We start from the raw sequence: 21730 nt of genomic DNA, 5'->3' as shown, positions 1-21730 counted from the left end.
TTTTTACATATTTTGCATCTGCTTTTTATTTTCTTCCTGTCAGGTTTTTGTGGGAACTCATATTATCCCTGGAAAAAAATTTAAAACTGCCATAGGCAGGCACTGAGGGCTTTGGGTTCTGTTTTTTTGTTTGTTTGTTTTTGTTTTGTTTTGTTTTGTTTTAGATATTAGTAGTTGAAAGATGTAAAGCTAATGTTTTTTCTTCAACTTTTATTTTAATTTCAGGGGTACATGTGCTGGATAAGCAGATTTCTTACATAGATAAATGTGTGCCACAGTGGTTTGCTGCACAAATCATCCCATCCCCTAGGTATTAAGATTGCTAAGTCAAATAGTATTTCTGCCACTAGGGCTTTGAGGAATCATCACATTCTCTCCCATAATGGTTGAACTAATTTAGACTCCCACCAACAGTGTAAAAGCATTCCCATTTCTCTGCAAACCTGCCAGCATCTGTGGCTTTTTGACTTTTTACTAATAGTCATTCTGATTGGTTTGAGATGATATCTCACTGTAGGTTTGATTTGCATTTCTCTAAAGATCAGTGATGTCGAACTTTTTTCATGTGTTTGTTGGTTGTATGTATGTCTTCTTTTGAGAATTGTGCGTTCATGTCCTTCGGTGACATTTTAACAGAGTTGTTTTTCCTGTAAATTTGTTTAAGTTCCTTGTAGATGCAGATATTAGACTTTTTTTGAGTGAATAAATTGCAAAAATGTTCTCCCATTCTGTAGGTTGTCCATTCACTCTGGTGACAGTTTCCTTTCCTACACAGAAGTTCTTAATTAGAACTCATTTGTCAATTTTTGCTTTTGTTGCAATTGTTTTTGGCATCTCTGTCATAAAATCTTTGCCTGTGCCTATGTCCTGAGTGGTATTGCCTAGATTTTCTCCTAAGGTTTTTAAAGTTTTGGGTTTTACATTTAAGTCTTTAATACATCTTGAGTTAATTTTTATATAAGAAAAAGGGTGCAGTTTCAATTTTCTGCATATAGCTAGCCAGCTCTCCGAGCACCATTTATTATAATAGGGAGTCCTTTCCCTATTGCTTGTCTGTGTTAGGTTTGTCAGAGATCAGATGGTTGTAGATGTGTGGTCTTATTTCTGAATTCCCTATTTGGTTCCATTGGTCTATGTGTCTGTCTTGGTTCTGGTATCATGCTCTTTTGGTTATTGTAGTCTTGAAGTACAGTTTAAAGTCAGGTATTGTGGTGCCTCTAGCTCTGTTCTTTTTGCTTAGGATTGTATTAGTTATTCAGGCTCTCTTTTGGTCCCATATGAATTCTAAGATAGTTTTTTCTAATTCTGTGAAGAATGTCCACAGGAGCTTAATGAGAATAGCATGGAATCTATAAATTACTTTGGGTGGCATGGCCATTTTCACAATGTTGATTCTTCTTATCCATGATCATGGAATGTTTCTCCATTTGCTTGTGTCTTCTCTGATTTCTTTGAGCAGTATTTTTAGTTCTTGCTGAAGAGGTCCTTGACTTATCTTGTAAACTGTATTCCTAGGTTATTTATTTATTTATTTATTTATTCAGCAATTGTGAATGGGAGTTAATTCATAATTTGGTTCTCTGCTTGCCTATTTTAAGAGTATAGAACTGCTAGCAATTTTTGCACATTGATTTTGCATCCTGAGATTTGCTGAAATTGCTTATCAGCTTAAGAAGCTTTTGGGCTGAAACGATGGAATTTTCTAGATATAGGAATGTGTCATTTGCAAACAAACATAGTTTGACTTTCTCTCTTCCTATTTAGATGCCCTTTATTCCCTTCTCTTGCTTGATTTCTTGTCCAGGACTTCCAATACTATGTTGAATAGGATTGGTGAGAGATGGCATCCCTGTCTTGTGCCAGTTTTCAAGGCAAATGTTCCCAGCTTTTGACCATTTAGTATGATATTGGTTGTGAGTCTGTAATATATGGCTCTTTAAATATTTTGAGACATGTTCTTTCAATAACTAGTTTATTGAGAGTTTTTAACATGAAGGGATGTTGAATTTTATCATAGGTCTTTTCTGCATCTACTGAGATAATCATGTGGTTATTGTTTGTAGTTCTGTTCATGTGAGGAATCATGTCTATTGATTTATGAAAGTTGAACTAACATTGCATCCCAGGAATAAAGCCTGCTTGATCATGGTGCATAGCTTTTTGATTTGCTGCTGGATTTGATTTGCTAGTATTTTGTTGAGGTATTTTTGCATGGATGTTCATCAAGGACATTGGCTTGAAGTTTTCCTTTTTTGTGTCCCTGCTAGGTGTGGGCAGGATGATGATGGCCTCATAGAAGGAACTGGGCCGGAGTCCTTCCTTCTCAATTTTCGGGAATAGTTTCAGTACCAATGGTAATAGTAATGTACATCTGGTAGTTTCAAAAAGAATACGCCACTATAGGTTACTTTGCATTTCATAAGGTTTTCATGTAAATGGAATCATAGAATATGTACTATTTTTGCCTGACTTCACTTAGCATAATTTTTTTAGTTTAGCTGATTTTGCACATATCAGTTCTTCATTTCTGTTGTGGGATGGCATTCTGTTGTATGGATATACCACCATTTTTTATCCACTCCCCTATGGATGGATAATTGGCTTGTTTTCAGTGGTACTCTGAACTCTGGGAGGGATGGAAGGGAAAGAAGGGGTAAAGGGGGTGAAAGGAGAGAGGAAAGGAATTTTTAAAAAGCACTAGATAACTCTCAAAGGTGACATATACATTAAACTATCTTGATTTTAGTGATGCATGGATGTATGCATATGTTACAACTCATTAAACTGTATACTTTAAATATGTGTAGTTCAATATATCTCAACAAACTGTTAAAAGTTAATGAGTCCAATTTATTTTTCATCCTAATAATAATCTTTAATCTCCCATTTTTAGAAAAGATCTAGGTAGATATCATCTCACATTTTTTTACAACATCCATATTTTTTAGAGTTTATAATTATTTTGTATTTCATTCTAAAAATGAAAAATATATTCATAGTTTCTGTAAATTACACCTTTCTGTGAGCAAAGCATAATTTAAAATGTTAAATATTCTTAGTGGATGAACTTCTAAAACATGCAGTTTAGATTTCTCTCTCTGCCACCTGACTATCGCACTTTGACATTTCTACTTTCTACATAATGTCCTCAGGCAATTAATTTTCTCTTTTATCATAAGGCTGTTTGTCCTGGTGGCATATTTTATTTTTACTTTATGGGAGTAGTAAAGAATGTTTAAGTTCATGATGCAAATACCACTGAATGTCATTCAAATATATTTTTAAAATACAGCTTTCATGATTCATTACAGAGAGATTAAAATATTGCTAAAGTTATAACAAGTGCTTCAGTGAATTAGACAGTTAATTTGTTTCCTCTAGTTGTAACCTTAAGAACTGATGAGTTATTCAGAATTTAGCTGATTGCAAATCCAACAATTTGTGGGCTATTTCTTATACTCTATCAGGTTTATGAGGCCTTAAAAGCATTCAGATGGCAATTTTGTGTTATTAAAGATAATTTCTTGTACCTTATGGCCACTTGTCAGTGGCTGCTGAGCTAATCAACAATCATATTGAAATTATTCACTTGTTTGCATATTTCATAGATTCATAATGAATACTAGATATTAAATATATTGACAAATATTTATTTTATAATTTAAAAATTTAATTTTGTTAAATACATGTGATAATTTTGTCTTTTATATGAACACATTACATATTTAATTTTTAATTTATGTTGTTCTTGAGGTCTTGTTTCTATTTAAGTTGTGTATGGTTTTTAGATTCTGTGTTTAGCAATCATTTACATTTCCTAAATCAGATGTATAGATTTAAAAATTCATTCATATGAAGAAAATGCAACACAGGTATACCTTGGAGGTGTCATAGTTCAGTTACAGACCACTGTAAATAAAGCAAGCATTGCAAGAAAGCACGTTGCATGAAATTGTTCGTTTCATATATACATAAAAGTTATGTCTATGGTATCCTGTTGTCTATTATGTGTGCAATAGCATTAGGTCCATAAAGCAATGTACCTGGCATGATTTTAAACTACGTTATTGCATGCTAACAATCATCTGAGCCTTCAGTGAGTCAAAATGTTTTTGCTGATGGAGGGTCTTCTTGCCTGATGTTGATGTCTGCTGACTGAACAGGGTGGTGGTTGCCGAAGGCTGGGGTTTCTGTGGCAATTTCTTAAAATTAGCTAACAATACAATTGACCACATTGATTTACTGTTCCTTTCCTGAACAGTTCGTCTGGAGTATGCAGTGCTGTTTAATAGCATTTTGCCCACAGTAGAACTTTTGAATTTGGAGTCAATCCTCTCAAAACCTGCAGCTGCTTTATCAACTAAGTTTATGTAATAGTCTAAATCTCTGTTCATTTCAACAATATTCACAGCATCTTCACCAGGAACAGACTCCATCTCAGGCATCCAAAAAAAAATCTCTTATTGTTTATATAACAAGAGGAATCTCTTATTTGCTCGTCCATAATAAGCAACCCCTCATCTGTTAAAATTTTATTACAAAATTGCAGTAATTCAGTCATATCTTCAGGCACCTATTTTAATTCTAGTTTCCTTGCTATTGAAACCATATCTGCAGTGATTTCCTGCACTGAAGTCTTGAACTCCTCAGTCATCTCTGAGGACGGGAACCAACTATCTAAACTTCTGTTAATATTGACATTTCAACCTCTTTCCATGAAACCTGAATGTTCTTAATAGCATCTAGAACAATAAATTCTTTGGAGAAGGTGTTCAATTTACCTTTCCCAGATCCATCAAAGAAATAACTATCTATGGCATTATAACTTTATGAAAGGTATTTTATTAAATAATAGGGCTTGATAGTTGAAATTACTCCTTGATTCATAGACTACAGAGTAGATGTTGTGTTAGCAGGCATAAAAATATTTATTTTAAGAAAGAAAAAAAAATTATCTGAGGAATTCCAGCCACCTCTTAATTACCAGTCCATAGAGAAATGGGAATGAGGCAGCAGTCACAATCTGCTTCCACCCTTGAAGCTGTTTGCTGAATACACTCTAGCCTGACTGTCACCACAAATAGCTATAAATTTTATTTTGTATTACACTGAAATTTTCTAAATATTTTATTACATTGGATCAAGGTATCAGTGTAAGAAAAAAAGTGTTGAATGATAAACTCATTAAAGTAGGATAAAATATGATGGCCTATTTATAGTATTTTAATTATGTAAAAGAAAGTAAAACTTATGCAAAAATTACCTAAATTTTTTAATTAAAAATTTAAAGTAGTAGATTACATGTTTAAAAAGATATGCTGTAATGTTACAGCTCTTTTAGAATTTGTCTGGCAGTTTTTCTTTTTTCTTTTGTTTTTTTTTTAGCAGAAACCTCCCCAACCAACACATATACAAAGATAATACAACTATTCTTCTCAGAGAGCCCTTTCAAGTTACAAATCCTCTCTTTATGTGCATTCTTTTTCTTCTAAGAGTTATCTCATTTGAGCCTCTTAGAAGTTCTATATTTGCTACTTATCATTCTGTTAAATTTCTCTATTAAATCATCCAAATAGCTGTAAATTAACCTAAGAATGTCACATGCTAGACACTGTAGCCCATACACTCTAGTTCACAAAGTATAGACAATCACTAATCAATGTCATCTCTGTAAAGCAATGAGGGTTCCTGAAAAATAACTTTGTATCGGCCAGCTCCTTGTTGCTCTTTTTTGGCTCTAAAAACTTGCTTTTAACAAAGGCCAAATACAGCTCATACCACAAGGTTACTTGAGTCAGAGGCTCCCAAGCAGCTTCTTCATCTTGGTTCAAGTAAACTACCTAAAATTATATTTTGTGCCTTGGCTTCTTCCTTTAGGTCAACAGTCTCCTTACACATCTTCTTCAGAGCTCTTGGATGAATAAGTACATTGTCAATGGGCAGAAACATTGTGAAACAAATCTTTTTTTCTGAGTAATAGGGCTCAACAGTGGGCTGAAAGTGTTCAGTAAGCCATGAGGTAAAATGTTGTGCTGTCTTCCACACTTTGTTGTTGCATTTATAGTGCACAGAGTGGATTTAGAGTAATTATCAAGAGTCTAGGATTTTCTGAATGATAAATGAATGCTGGCCTCACCTTAAAGTTACCAGCTACATTATCCCCTGTTAGAAATTCTCTTTAGTTATGAAAGTTGTACATGGTATCTTCTTCCAAGAGAAGCCTTTTTTATCTTCCATTGAAAACCTGTTGCTTAGTATAGGCACCTTCATCAATGATCTCAGCTAGATCTTCTGGATCACTTGCTGCATTATCTACATCATCACCTTGAAACTTTAATGTTACAGAGACGGCTTCTTTCTTTAAACCTCATGTACTAATCTCTCCGAGCTTCAATCTTTTCAGCTACAGCTTCCTTACCTCCCTCAACCTTCACAGAAATGAAGAGAGCTAAGGTCTTACTTTGGATTAGGCTTTGTCTTAAGGCAATGTTGTGTCTGGTTTGATCTTCTATTCAGTCCACTGGAACTTTCTCCGTATTAGCAGTAAGGCTGTATTGCTTTCTCATCATTCATGTGTTCACTGGAGTAGCACTTTTAGTTTTCTTTAAACTTTTTCTTTTCATTCAGAACTCTGCTAACTGGTTCAAGCGGCCCAGCTTTCAGCATATTTCAGCTTTTGACATGGCTTCCTCACTAAGCTTTCTAGCTTTTGATTTAAAGTGAGAGAAGTCTGTCTTTCCCATTAATTAAATGGTTAGAGGTCATTACAGGATTAACTATCGAATTAATTTAAATATTGTTGTGTCTCAGAATAGGGAGAGCCAAGGAGAAGGAGAGAGATGGGGGAACTGCTGGTCAGTTAAGCAGTCGGAACACATAAAACATTTATTGGTTAAGTTCACAGTCTTATATGAACATGGTTCTGGTGCCTCAAAACAATTACAATATAAACATCAAAAATCACTGACCACAGATCAACACAATAGAAATAATAATAATGAAAGACTTTGAAATAGTGTGAGAATCGCCAAAGTGTGACACAGAGAAAAGAAGTGCGCACAGGCTGTTGGGAGAACGGCACACGTAGACTCACTCGATGCAGCACTGCCACAAACCCTCGATTTGTAAAAAAAAAAAAAAAAAAAAATACAGTATGTGAGAAGTACAATGAAATGAAACACAATCAAATGGCTTCTCCCACCCACACAATCAAATGTGGTATAAGTCCTGTTTTCAGGCAGGGAATCAAGGAGACTTCTTGTCTGTACCAGGCCTTACTACCAGCTTCAAGTGTAGAACTTCCTTCGTTCCCCATTTTCTACCTCTAAAAGAGGGATTTGGTTAATTGACAAGTTTCTTTTGACCTCTAACACAGTGTCATTAATTTTTGTTACTTTGGAACAGGATTCTTACTTGTCAAAGTTATGTTTGAGGAGAAAAAGAAGTCAGTTAATATAATATTTTTGACAATAAAAAGTGAAAGTGAGACAAGGATTTGGGAGAAAGGAATCTGAATATTTAGGCTCACTAATTTCCACAATGATTTTACTCAGTAGAACAAATGAATCCTCACTTGCTTCTCCAACCTTTTGTCACTGTAGACAAAGCCCAAGGCACAAGAAGAGATAACAGTTAATTTTCTGTCTCACATTAAAATCTTCCAAATACCTTTCATCTAATAATTTGTGCCAAAAGACATCTGATTTACGCTTACAGTCTGAATGTGTGAAAAGCACTTGTTTAGACTGTTTATTACCTTATTTTTGTTTTCTGCATAGTTTGCTTGGAGCTCCTTTAGTTTTTACTCATTCAAGATAAGTGATTAAAATGTAATGATTTTACTGATGTACTTTCCCATTTGCATTCCACTAGTGAGAAATAATATGATCCATCAACATTTGTACGAAATAAAATATATTCTTTTTCATTTAAATGAGTGTTTATGTCAGAAACAAAAGGAAAAGATTCGGAAACTGAAAGGGTCAATGACAACCATTAAGGGCTGAAATTAATTCCCTGCCAAGGTTTTTGCATTTCAAACATAGAGCCCCAAATAGCAACATTCCAACTCTAGTGTTAAAGATGAAGCCAAACTCTTAAAAATCTAAGGATTCTCCTATTTGTGCTTTTGCAAATAAAATGCTGAGAGTAACTTTGGAATTACATTCGAAGACAGTCATCAAGGTTGACAGAATATATCAGAAATTGATGGAAAGATTTAGATTAGAAAGGCAGGGGCTAGAGAAGTGGCTTGCCTGTGGATGTCCCTGAGATGATTGTTTCCTCAGGGAGATTACATTGCAAAGGGCTCTTATTATTTTCAAAGTAAGCAGAAGAAAAATGATTTTCTCAGTTCCTCAAAAATGTATTTATAAATACAACACAACTACTAAGTCATATTACTCCAGGCTGATGTAGGTGAACAAGTATTTTGTTTTCTTTTTCTGAACAACTTTTTAAATCAAGAACAGATTACTATTGCAGAAGGAGTGAAAGTTACTTATTTCAAAACCAGGTGGCTGGAAGAGGGTTTAACAGGAACTATTCCTCAGACACGAACAAAATTGTTTGCCCCTTTATATACAAAAGAAGATTGGAGAAAAAAGTAACATTTAAAAGGAATGCAAATATGGGGGAAAATAAAATCTGAAAGTATTCATACTTAAGTGCTTAGTTTTGGCTACCTGTATTTGGCTACATGACAGAAACTGCTTTATTTCTTTCTGTTTTCACAACTGTTTTCTGCTAATATGGTGCTAGTTCTTATAAAATAGTATCATATAAATCTTACTGTATGAAACAAGCAAATACTTTTTCTATACAAAATAAAATAGCTATTATATCTTCTTATTCACCCAAAGCCTAACTTTTGGTAGGTCAGAGCAAACTTTCTTCTAAAAATGTATCCATTTTCTTTTATTTTTAGATAGAAGAGGTATTAGTCCTTTAGCTATACAATGTATAATAATATTCCTAAGACATTCTCATCTGTGGTTGGGAAAATCTGTTTTGTAAATACTTTTATCTTTTTTATGCATAAATGATGTTTTTGTAATTTGTATTTACAAAATTATTTTATCACTATTTAAATTGATAATACGTGCATGTTCTTTTTGATTGTTAATTTTTTTATATTTTCCTTTCCAAGAGTTAACTTTTCACTATAAAAGTACCAACTTTAGTCAGTTTTGCATGTCAATATATGTGTACAGTCATAATAGATTTCAATCTAAGACCATATAATTCTACATGACTTACACAGTTTTGGATACAGTAAGTCTTGTAAGTCTTGTATTAGCACTAACTTTTTTAAGTCCTGTCTTTTCTTTTTTTCTTTTTCTTTTCCTTTTTTTTTTTTTTTTTTTTGAGACAGAGTCTCAGTCTGTTGCCCAGGCTGGAGTGCAGTGGTGCAATATTGGCTCACTACAACCTCTGTCTCCCAGATTCAAGAGATTCTCATGCCTCAGCCTTCCTAGTATCTGGGATTACAGGCATGAGCCACCACAGCAGGCTAATTTGTATATTTTTAGTAAAGACGGGGTTTTGTCATGTTGGCCAGGCTGATCTTAAACTCCCGACCTCAGGTGATCCACCTACCTTGGCCTTTCAAGGTGTTTGGATTACAGGCATGAGCCACCATGCTTGACCAAATCCTGTCTTTTTCATACCTCCTTTTGGTAACTTATTTTGAAACTTGAAGACGAACTTTCTCTCACCTGTACTATTTATTGGATTAACTGTTTTATAAATGGGTATATCTAAGGTACACAGAAAAGGCACAGAGTTCCCATAGCACAGGGGTGTTCTCTCTGTTCCCACTGTTTTATAGAACAATCAAACTTCATGGTCACACCATGCTTTCCCTGCTTCTCTGGAAGAATGTTTGTTACTTCAGCAAATATTTTTTATCTTCTCAGTGTAAGACTTCTATGTTAGATACTATATCTAAACTACACCTTTCCTTCAAAGTCCAAATCAAGTTTATAACTTAAGCCATATGTTTATTGGACTCTTAGTCCCAAACTACTTGTCGCTTTCTGAAATTGATCTGTTCACATATATGGTAAGCCATAATTACATCTGCATAACATTCTCTAATTGCTTTCTTTAAATATGCTTTATTTTGCTCATTATTTTGTAAAATTCAGAAGACTCTGCTACTTCTTTTGTATCCCTTAGAGTATCAAATTCAATAATGGATACTTATCACTGATCAATACTTGTCAGCTTAAGTCCTTAGTTAAGTCACTGTTAGCTTAAGATCTGTATAAGCCAAGTCACTGTTGAATCCACATAAATATATTAAAATTTTGTCCCAGATTTTCTGGAATAGTCATATATCCTGTATAGTTGCCCATAGGAATGCACGTTTTTGCCCAAATATACATTTCTATTAGGTTTGGCAAATACGTTAATTATCATACGTATATTAAACTGGCATCTAAGTTAATATACAACTTGTGAGTTGTCCCAAATATGGTTCTCTAGAGTAACTTGAGTCACTCTCTAAACATGATAAAGGGTGGATAGAACGACTTGCATAAAGATAACATGGAGTCATAGAAACTACAGAATCAATAATCAAATCCATTTCTGTACTAAAGGGAGAGAATTATGAGTATTCCTTAAATACCAGAGAAACATATGCACTAAATCATTATTGATAAATAGAAAGCATGAAATTACACGAACAACAAACTCATAAAGAACTAAACATAAAGAACTGACATTTAAATTTAATTTACCCCACCATAAATACTATAGACTACATTGTTAACCACTTTTTCTTCTCCAAGAGAAGTCTGAGGGGAAATAAGCTGTGATCCTACACAAGCCATTTAGTCTTTTTCTAACTGTTACATAATCTGTAAAATGAATATAGAACCTGGATTTCATAAGCTGCCGGACTAGGTTTGCAGGTTTCTGTCTTATATATCAAATGAAAATCTAGTAATGCATTTAAATGAGATCATATGAAAAGGGCATTGTTTTAATTACAGTATGTGTGTCTAAGATTGCAGTTCTACCACTCCATAAGTTTGTCCGTGGTACTCCAGAACATGTCTGCATGGTGTGAATGCTCAAGTAGGCCATCTCTAAGGGCTCTTTACACCACAAACTCAATGATTCCATCATTGTATTCTGACTTTATTTGGAGCCTGCCTCCGTATGTCTAGTCTTAGAACAGACCAGTCTTTGCATGATAGAGAGCCAAGAAGCTACTTGCCTGTTTACTGGTGTTTGCTTGCTTCCACAGTGACATCAGCTCATAAAAAGGCTAACTATATAAAAGACTGAAATTAAGGACCCACAAAAAGAATTTCCAGTGCCTGTCATTTCTGCTGAATTCTGAATGACTCATATCTCTCAAAAAGATCCTGAGTTTGGAAGCTGTATATTCAAATACCAGAAGGATTTAGACATGAATGTGCAGACGGATGCATAAATAAAATGACTGCCACTGACTTATTTTTCTTCACAAAATGAATGCTAAGATTCTAGCTAATCCTATCACAGCCATTGTGCCATTAAAGAAGGTATTATTTGAAAATTAAAAGTATTCAACTTTTTATTCACATCTAAGATTTGGTATATCTAAACTTGTGGATATACTTAGGAATGCAGTATTTGAAGCTAAGGGGGAAAATCTTTAGATATATTGGAAAAAATCTTTCTCACTTAGAGAAAAAAAGAAATAATTTTTAAAAGAAAATGATTTTTGCAGACTTTTAAATAGCCAGTATTTATCCTTATTTTTCTTCTGCATAGATGAACAGACAAAATTGGATTACTCCTTTTGGGTTTTCAGGATCTCTTTTTACTCTCTAGTATATTTTATATATGATTGCAATGAAATGAATACCATTTAGGTCATTTATCTAATGAACAACATACAAATGTGTAATATCCCCGGGATCTCTCTTCAGTACACTTTTCAGTGTGTTCCTCAGGGTGCTCCTATACATAGCTTATGTTCCTGTCAAGGTTTATGACTCATTATTAATATTAATGCCCATTTTTTTCTCCTCTGCACCTTGTTCTAACTCTTCTTTTGGAAATGCTATTCTCATGTTGCCACATGCTTATATTTTACCCAACATGAAAGGCTCAACTTATTAGCTAGATCTGTCAATGATGCCTTCTCTGGTCACTTTTGCCAAAACTAGTTTGTACCAGACATGAGCCCCCACTGTATTTTATTCCTTCTATATATAACCTGTATTGATTTCTTAATTTCTTTCTTGCATTTATGACTTTAGTATAAATTTATTGAAAACACAGATAATGCATTCACTTCAGTATCCTGCTAGAATTTCACAAAATTTCTGGTCCAGAAAGGACATTTAATGTACTTGTATACATACATATTTTTTTGAACTTCTCCTAAGAAATGGACAAAGAAACTAGATGTAGGCAAAGTACAATCCTGTGCAGAAGAAGGTATTTAGTGCTCAAATCAGAGTATGTGAATCAGCAATAAAAATATTCCATTCAGTTCTAATAATTTTTAGAGAATAATAATTGTCCATAACCATTGCACAGCTCTATACTATCTATTATTATGGTAATGCAGACACAGAAGAAACTCAGCTCTCTCTTCCAGTTCTCTGGAGGAACAGGAAATTTTATTTTGTACAAAGTCATCAAGAAAAAGTCAATTTAATTTTTCTTTTTTTATGTAATTTCAAAATTGTGCTTCTGATAATTAATTACGAAGCACATTCCCTCAAGAGTGTTGGTCAATAGCAAGAGAAAAATATTAATGGGTTTTTATTATCATGGAGGGTAGCTACAACTATGTTAGTCTTCCCTTACCATGTTTTGATATAAATTGAACTAAATTTTTCTACAGTCACATATAATTTCATGACCAGGAAAATAAGCTGTATTAGCAGTATTAGGATTGCTGAAAAGGTCAAGTTCAAATTAACTTAGTCTTTGGAATATGTGCTTTAATATATCTATAAGTGTCTTTTACATGACATCTCAATTTTTAATGCATAAATTCTATCCATAATAACATGCTTCTTAAAAACAAATAAATAAAAGTTAGTAAGTTAGTATCTATGATTAGGCAGCACACCTCTTTATAATAGCACCTTAAAGAAAGGGTAATTTCCTATTTGATACTGTTTGAATTAAATGTCATTTACTCAATGTTAATTTGTTGCAGTTTTCATTTCAATTAATAGTTAATTCAGAAAGATTACAGGTTGCAATATTAAAGCATTTTATTGATCTGGTTCATACCAGAGAACAAACTAGCATACAAAAGGTCTCTTAGGAAGCTGCTCTTAGCATATACCTTTTTTTTTTTAAAGTGCATATTTTATTAAAACGTAAGTTTTAATAAATAAGGGAACAAACTATGAGGTCAGTGAGTTTTCACGAAGTAAACACATCCTGACAGCCAGAAACCTAATCAATAAATAGAACATTAGGGGAGGAGATAAAACAAGATGGCTAAATAGAATCCTTCCGTGATTGTCTCCCCTGTAGAAGAGCAAATCGAGCAACTATCCTCACAACAAAATACCTTCATAAGAGCCAAAACCCAGGTGAGTGATCATAGTACCTGATTTGAGCATCATACCAAGGAAAGAGCCACTGAAGAAAGACAGTCTTAATTGTGGACAGCACCCCTCCCACATCCTGCAGAAGCGTCTGCATGGCATGGAGAGAGAATCTGTGTGCTTGGAGAAGGGAGACTCCAGAGATTGCAGGACATTGCATTGGAACTTGGTGCTGCTCTGTCACAGCAGAAAGCAACACAAGGAAGAATTTGGCCTGCACTCACGATAGGAGCATTTAGACCAGCCCTAGCCAGAGAAGAATTGTCCATCCTAGCAGTCAGAACATAACTTATGGCTAGGCCCATCAACATGGCCTAAAGTGCACTGTGGTCCTACATAAGTTTGAAAGACAGTCTAAGCCACAACGAATGTAATTCCTGGGCAAGTCCTGGTACCATGCTGGGTTTGGAATCAGGGGACGTGGGATTCACACAACCTAGTGAGACACCAGCTGGGGCAGCCAAGGGAGAGCTTATGTCACCCCGCCTCCAACCCCAGATAGTGCAGCTCACAGTTTAGGAAGAAATTCTTTTCTTCCACTTGAGGAAAGGGTAGAGGAGAGTAAAGAAGGCATTACCTTTCAACTTGGATACCAGTTCAGTCAAAGTAGAATAAGGTACCAGGCAGAGTTTTAAGGCCCCCATTTTCAGACCAATACCCACAGACAGAGCATTCAGGCCAGCCCAAGCCAGAGGGGAACTGCCCATGTCAGTTGTCAGAACCTGAGTTCTAGTAAGCCTGATCACCACAGGCTAAAGCACTCTGATGTCAATAACCACAAAAGACAGTCTAGAACACAATGCAATTCCTGGGCAAGTCTAGGTGCTGTGCTTGGTTTAGAGGGCACATGAGCTAGTGAGACAACAACCAGGACAGCCAAGAGAGTGCATGCATCACCATTCCCCCAATCCCAGGCAGTGCAGCTAACATTTCCAGGAGAGACTATTTTCTTCCACTGGAGCAGAGGCGTCGAGAGAGTAAAGAAGTCTTTGTCATACAACTTGGATAACAACTCAGCCAAAGTAAAATAAAGCACTAAGCAGAATCCTGAAGCCCCTGTTCTAGACCTTAGCTCTTGGACAACAATTCTAGACACACCTTGAACCAGGAGGGAACCCATGACCTTGCAAGAAAGGACCCAGTTTTTTCTTAGGTCTTGAATATGCATCAGCAGCATCCAGGGAGTACCTGCAACTGGCATGGGGTGAGGGTGAACATGGGGCAAGACTTGCTCTGCTTGATTAAAGGAAACAGAAGAGTAAAAAGGACTTAGTCTTGCAACTTGGGTCAAGCTCAGCCACAGTAAACTAAAGCACCAAGTAGATTCCTAATGTTCCTGACTCCAGGCACTAGCTGGCAGACGGCATTTCTAGACCAACAATGGGCCTGAAGGAAACCTGTTGCCCTGTAAGAAAAGACTCAACCCTGTCTGGATTTACCATCTACTGACTAAAGAGCCTTTGGCTTTGAATAAATTTCAAAAATAGCTAAGCAATAGTCAACACAAGGCTTGAGTGAGACTCGGTACTGTGCTGAAATCAAGTCTGATCCAGCACAGTCCCAGTGTGGTGGACACAGGGATTTCTGTTTTGCTCCTCCCCTAATTCCAGGCAGGATAGAATGGAGAAAGAGACTCATTTAGTTTAGGGGAAAGTAATAAAAGATGTAGGGAAAACAGGCTAGCCATATGCAGAAACCTGAAACTGGACCCCTTCCTTACACATTATACAAAAATTAACAACAGATCGATTAAAGATTTAAACAAAAGACCTAATACCATAAAAATCCTAGAAGAAAATTTAGGCAATACCATTCAGGATTTAGGCAGAGGTAAGGACTTCATGGCTAAACACCAAAAGCAATGGCAACAAAAGCCAAAATAGACAAATGGGATCTAATTAAACTCCAGAGCTTCTGTACAGCAAACGAAACTATCATGAAAGTGAACCAGCAACCAACAGAATGGGAAAAAATTTTTGCAATCTACCCATCTGACAAAGTGCTAATATCCAGAATCTGCAAAGAACTTAAACAAATTTACAAGAAAAAAAAAACCCATCAAAAAGTGGGTGAAGGATATGAACAGATATTTTTCAAAAGAAGGTATTTATGAGACAAAGAAACATATGAAAAAAAGCTCATCATCACTGGTCATTAGATAAGTGCAAATCAAAACCACATTGAGATACCATCTCATGCCAGTTAGAATGGCAATCATTAAAAATCTGGAGACAACAGATACTGGAGAGGATGTGGAGAAATAGGAACACTTTTACACTGTTGGTGGGGGTGTAAATAAGTTCAAACACTGTGGGAAACGGTGTGGTGATTCCTTAAGAATTTAGAAAAATAAATACCATTTGACCCAGCAATCTCATTACTGGGTATATACCCAAAGGATTATAAATCATTCTACCATAAAGACACATGCACGTGTATGTTCACTGAGGCACTGTTTACAATAGCAAAGACTTGGAACCAACCCAAATGCCCATCAATGATAGATTGGATAATGAAAGTGTGGCACATATACACCATGGAATACTATGCAGCCATAAAAACTGATGAGTTCATGTCCTTTGCAGGGACATGAATGAAGCTGGAAGCCATAATTCTCAGCAAACTGACACAAGAAAAGAAAACCAAATACCACATCTTCTCTCTCATAAGTGGGTGTTGAAATGATGAGAACAAATGTGTTCCTGGAGGTGAACATACTAGGGCATGTTGGGGGTTAGGGGGTGGCTAGGAGAGGAATAGCAGGGGATAAGGGGGACTGGGGAAGGATAACATTAAGAGAAATATCTAATGTAGATGACAGGGGGATGGATGCAGCAAACCACCATGGCGTGTGTGTACCTATGTAACAATCCTGCACGATCCACACATGCACCCAAGAACATAAAGTATAATAATAATAAAAAACACTCCAAATACCTAAGTAGTTAACGCCTACACATTGATGAACACCCACAAGCATCAAGATCATCCAGAAAATCATGACCTCACAAAACAAACCAAGTAAGCCACCAGTGACTAATCCTGGAGTGTCAGAAATACGCAACTTCTCAGAGAAGTTAAACTAGCTGTTTTAAGAAAGTTAAACAAAATTCAAGATACTACAGATTAAAAATTCAGAATTATATGAGATAAATTTAATAAAAAGATTAAAATACGCTGAGAGCAGTGGCTCACTATGGGAAACCGAGGTGGGTGGATCATGAGATCAGGAGTTCAAGACCAGCCTGACCAAGATGGTGAAATCTTGTCTGTACTAAAAATACAAAAATTATCCAGGCATGGTGGTGGGTGACTGTAATCTCAGCTACTCAGGAGGCTGAGGCAGAGAATTGCTTGAAGCTGGGATGGGGAGGTTGCAGTGAGCCAAGATCACACCGTTATACTCTAGCCTGGATGACAGAATGAGAATTTATCTTAAAAAAAAAATTGAAATACCTAATAGACCAATAACAACAGCAGAAGTTGAGGCAGCAATTAATAGCATACCACCCAAAAAAGCCCAGGTCCAGATGGGTTCACAGCCGAATTCTACCAGACATACAAAGAGGAGCTAGTACCATTCCTTCTGAAACTATTCCAAACAATTCAAAAAGAGGGAATCCTTCCCAAATAATTTTATGAGACCAACATCATCCTCATACCAAAACCTGGCAGAGACCCAGGAAGAAAAGAAAACTTCAGGCCAATATCCATGATGAACATAGATCCAAAAATCTTCAATAAAATACTGGCAAGCCAACTGCAACAGCACATTAAAAAGCCTATCCACCATGATCAAGTAGGATTCATCCCAGGGATGCAAGGCTGGTTCAATATACACAAGTTTATAAATGTAATTCACCACACAAACAGAACCAAAGACAAAAACGTGATTATCTCACTTGATGCAGAGAAGGCCTTTGACAAAATTCAACAGCCCTTTATGCTAAAAACCCTCAATAAATTAGGTATTGATGGAACGTATATCAAAATAATAAAAGCTATTTACGACAAACCAACAGCCAATATCATACTGAATGGGCAAAAACTGGAAGCATTCCCTTTGAAATCTGGCACTAGACAAGGATGCCCTCTCTCACCACTCCTATTCAATACAGTATTGGAAGTTCTAGCCAGAACAATCAGGCAAGAGAAAGAAATAAAGCATATTCAATTAGGAAAGGAAGAAGTCAAATTGTCTCTATTTGCAGACGACATGATTGTATATTTAGAAGACCCCATCATCTCAGCCCAAAATCTCCTGAAACTGATAAGCAACTTCAGCAAAGTCTCAGGATACAAAATCAATGTGCAAAAATCACAAGCATTCCTATACACCAATAAGAGACTTAAACAGAGCCAAATCAAGAACGAACTGCCATTCACAATTGCTGCAAAGAGAATAAAATACCTAGGAATACAACTAACAAAGAACATAAAGGACCTCTTCAAGGAGAGCTACAAACAACTGCTCAACAAAATAAGAGAGGGCACAAACAAATGGAGAAACATTCCATGCTTATGGTTAGGAAGAATCAATATTGTGAAAATGGCCATACTGCCCAAAGTAATTTACAGATTCATCGCTATCCCCATCAAGCTACCAATGACTTTCTTCCTAGAACTGGAAAAAACCACCTTAAACTTCATATGGAACCAAAAGAGAGCCCACATAGCCAAGTCAGTTCTAAGCAAAAAGAACAATGCTGGAGGCATCACATTACCAGACTTTAAACTATACTACAAGGCTACAGTAATCAAAACAGCATGGTACTGGTACCAAAACAGAGATATAGACCAATGGAACAGAACAGAGGCCTCGGAGGCAACACCACACATCTACAACCATCTGATCTTTGACAAACCTTACAGAAACAAGTAATGGGGAAAGGATTCCTTGTTTAATAAATGGTGTTGGGAAAACTGGCTAGGCATGTACAGAAAGCAGAAACTGGACCCATTCCTGACACCTTACACTAAAATTAACTCCAGATGGATTAAAGACTTAAACATAAGACCTAACACCATAAAAACCCCAGAAGAAAATCTAGGCAAAACCATTCAGGACATAGGCATAGGCAAGGACTTCATGACCAAAACAACAAAAGCATTGGCAACAAAAGCCAAAGTAGAGAAATGGGACCTAATCAAACTCCACAGCTTCTGCACGGCAAAAGAAAAGGTCATTAGAGTGAATCAGCAACCATCAGAATGGGAAAATATTTTTTGCAATCTACCCATCTGACAAAGGGCTGATATCCAGAACCTACAAAGAACTAAAACAGAGTTACAAGGAAAAAACAAACAAGCCCATTCAAAAGTGGGTGAAGTGGGTGAAGGATATGAACAGACACTTTACAAAAGAAGACATATATGAGGCCAACAAACATATGAAAAATGCTCATCATCACTGCTCATTAGAGAAATGCAAATCAAAACTACATTGATATATCATCTCACACCAGTTAGAATGGTGATCATTAAAAAATCTGGAGACAACAGATGCTGGAGAGGAGGTGGAGAAATAGGAACACTTTTATACTGTTGGTGGGAGTGTAAATTAGTTCAACCATTGTGGAAGACAGTGTGGCAATTCCTCCAGGACCTAGAAATAGAAATTCCATTTGACCCAGCAATTCCATTACTTGGTATATATCCAAAGGATTATAAATCATTCTATTATAAGGACCCATGCACACGAATGTTCATTGCAGCACTGTTTACAATAGCAAAGACCTGGAACCAACCCGAATGCCCATCAATAATGGACTGGACAGGGAAAATGTGGCACATATGCACCAGGGAATACTATGTAGCCATAAAAAACGATGAGTTCATGTCCTTTGTAGGGACGTGGATGAACCTGGAAACCATCATTCTCAGCAAACTTAAACAAGAACAGAAAATCAAATACCACATGTTCTCACTCATAGGTGGGTGTTGAACAATCAGAACACATGGACACAGGGCGGGGAGCATCACACACTGGGGTCTGTCAGGGTGAAATAGGGGAGGTACAGCAGGTGGGTGGAGATTTGGGGAGAGAGAGCATGGGGAGAAGTGCCAGATGTAGGTAATGGGGAGGAGGGCAGCAAATCACACTGCTATTTGTGTACCTATGAAACAATTTTGCATGTTCTTCACATGTACCCCAAAACTTAAAATGCAATTTAAAAAAAAATCTAATTCTGGAGCTTAAAAATTTAATTGCTTTACTGGAGAATGCATCAGAGTCTCTCAATAGCAGATTTTTTTTTTTTTAACAGAAAAAGAAATAGTGAACTTAAAGACAGTCTCAAAGTGTACTGTTGGAAGACAGAAGAAAAAATTATATAAAAGAATGCAACATACCTACGAGATGCAGGAAGCAGTCTCAAAAGGGCAAATCTAAGTTATTGACCTAAAAGTGGAAGTAGAAAGATTGGGGTAGAAAATTTATTCAAAGGATAATAACAGAGAAGGTCTAAAACCTAGAGAAAGATATCAATATCCAAGTACTGGAAAGTTATCAAATACTATGCAGATTTAACCCAAATAAGACTGCCTCAAAACATTTAGTAATCAAGCTCCCTAAGACAAAGGATAAACAAAGAACCCTTAAAGCAACAAGAGAAAAGAAGCAAATACATACAAAGGAGCTTCAATATAACTGGCAGAAGACTTATCAAAAGAAACCTTATAGGTTTGGACAGAGTGGCATGACAGATTTTAAATGCTGAAGGAAAAAAATCTTTTCTGTTAGAATCTATTATTCCAGGAATATATCCTTCAAACATGAAGGAGAGATAAATACTTTCCCAGATAAACAGAAGGTGAAGGATTTTAAAAGTAGGAGGCCTGTTCTACAGGAAATGCTAAAGAGAGCTATTCAATATGAAAGAAATGGATGTTAGTAAGCAACAGGAAATCCTCTAAGATTTAAATTTCTCCTGTCTTGAGTAGGAAGACTTAAAGATGAAATGATCAAAAATTATAACTACAACAACTTTTCAAGACATAAACAGTATAAGATATAAATAAATAGACTAACAGAGCATCTTAAATAACTAAGAAAGCAAAAGCAAACTAGTCCCCGAATTAGTAGATAAAATATAAATCAGAGCAGAAATAAATTAAATTCAAACAAAAAAAATACAAATATATCAATGAAGTGAAAAGTTTCTTTTTGAAAATATAAACAAAATTAACAAAAGTTTAGCCAGACTAACAAAAAAAGACTTAAGTAAATGAAATCAGAGAGGAAAAAGGAGACATTACAAATAATACTACAGAAATTCAAAGGATCAATCTAGACTGCTATGAGGAACTATGTACCAATTAATTGGAAAACCTAGAATAAATTGACAAATTCTACATACATAAAACCTACCAATATTGAACCATGAAAAAAATCCAAAACCTGAGTAGATGAATAACAAATAATGAGATTGAGGCTGTAATAAAAAGTCTCCCACCAAAGAAAAACCTGGGATTGGATGCCTTCACAGCTTAATTATATCAAATGTTTAAAGAAGAACTAATACCAATCCTACTTAAACTATTCAAAAAAAAAAAATAGAGGAAAATGAAATACTTCCAGACTTACTCAATGAGGCCAATATTACCCTGATACAAAATCAGGCAAAGGAACATGAAAAAAAAAAGAAAACCACAGGCCAATATTTCTGATAAGCACTGATGCAAAAATCCTCACTAAAATAGTAAAAAACAAAATTCAAAAACACACTAAAAAGATCATTCAACATGATCAAGTGAGATTTGTCCCAATGATGCAAAGATGGCTTAACATATGCAAATCAATCAATGTGCTACATCATATCAACAGAATAAAGAACATAATCATATGATCATTTTAATCGATACTGACAAGTCATTTGATAAAATTAAACATCCCTTCATTATTAAAGAAAAAATCCATAAAAAAACTGGGCATAGAATGAACATACCTCCACACAATAAAAGCTGTATATGACAGACCCACAGCTGGTATCATGAACGGGGAAAAAATGAAAGTCTTTCCTCAAAGATCTGGAGCACAACAAGGAGGCTCGCTTTAAGCACCATAATTCAACATTGTACTGGAAGTCCTAGTTAGAGCAATTAGAAATGAGAAAGAAATCAAGAGCCTCCAAACTTGATAGGAAGTCAAATTATTT

At 35.6% G+C, this 21730-nt stretch overlaps 1 protein-coding gene and 1 pseudogene across 1 annotated transcript in view; one reads left to right on the top strand and one right to left on the bottom strand.

The window, feature by feature from the left end:
- The window catches only part of ZNF804B (zinc finger protein 804B), a 529772-nt gene that overhangs the window by 128600 nt on the left and 379442 nt on the right, over positions 1-21730 (bottom strand). The gene's annotated exons all lie outside the window — the stretch shown is intronic.
- LOC120365485 (U7 small nuclear RNA) lies at positions 5322-5364 on the top strand (annotated as a pseudogene).

Source organism: Saimiri boliviensis, chromosome 10 (assembly GCF_048565385.1).
Source record: "Saimiri boliviensis isolate mSaiBol1 chromosome 10, mSaiBol1.pri, whole genome shotgun sequence".
In the NCBI taxonomy this organism is placed as follows: Eukaryota; Metazoa; Chordata; class Mammalia; order Primates; family Cebidae; genus Saimiri; species Saimiri boliviensis.
The sequence above is the reverse complement of the archived record's forward strand: the minus strand, read 5'-3'. Positions and strand labels throughout refer to the sequence as shown.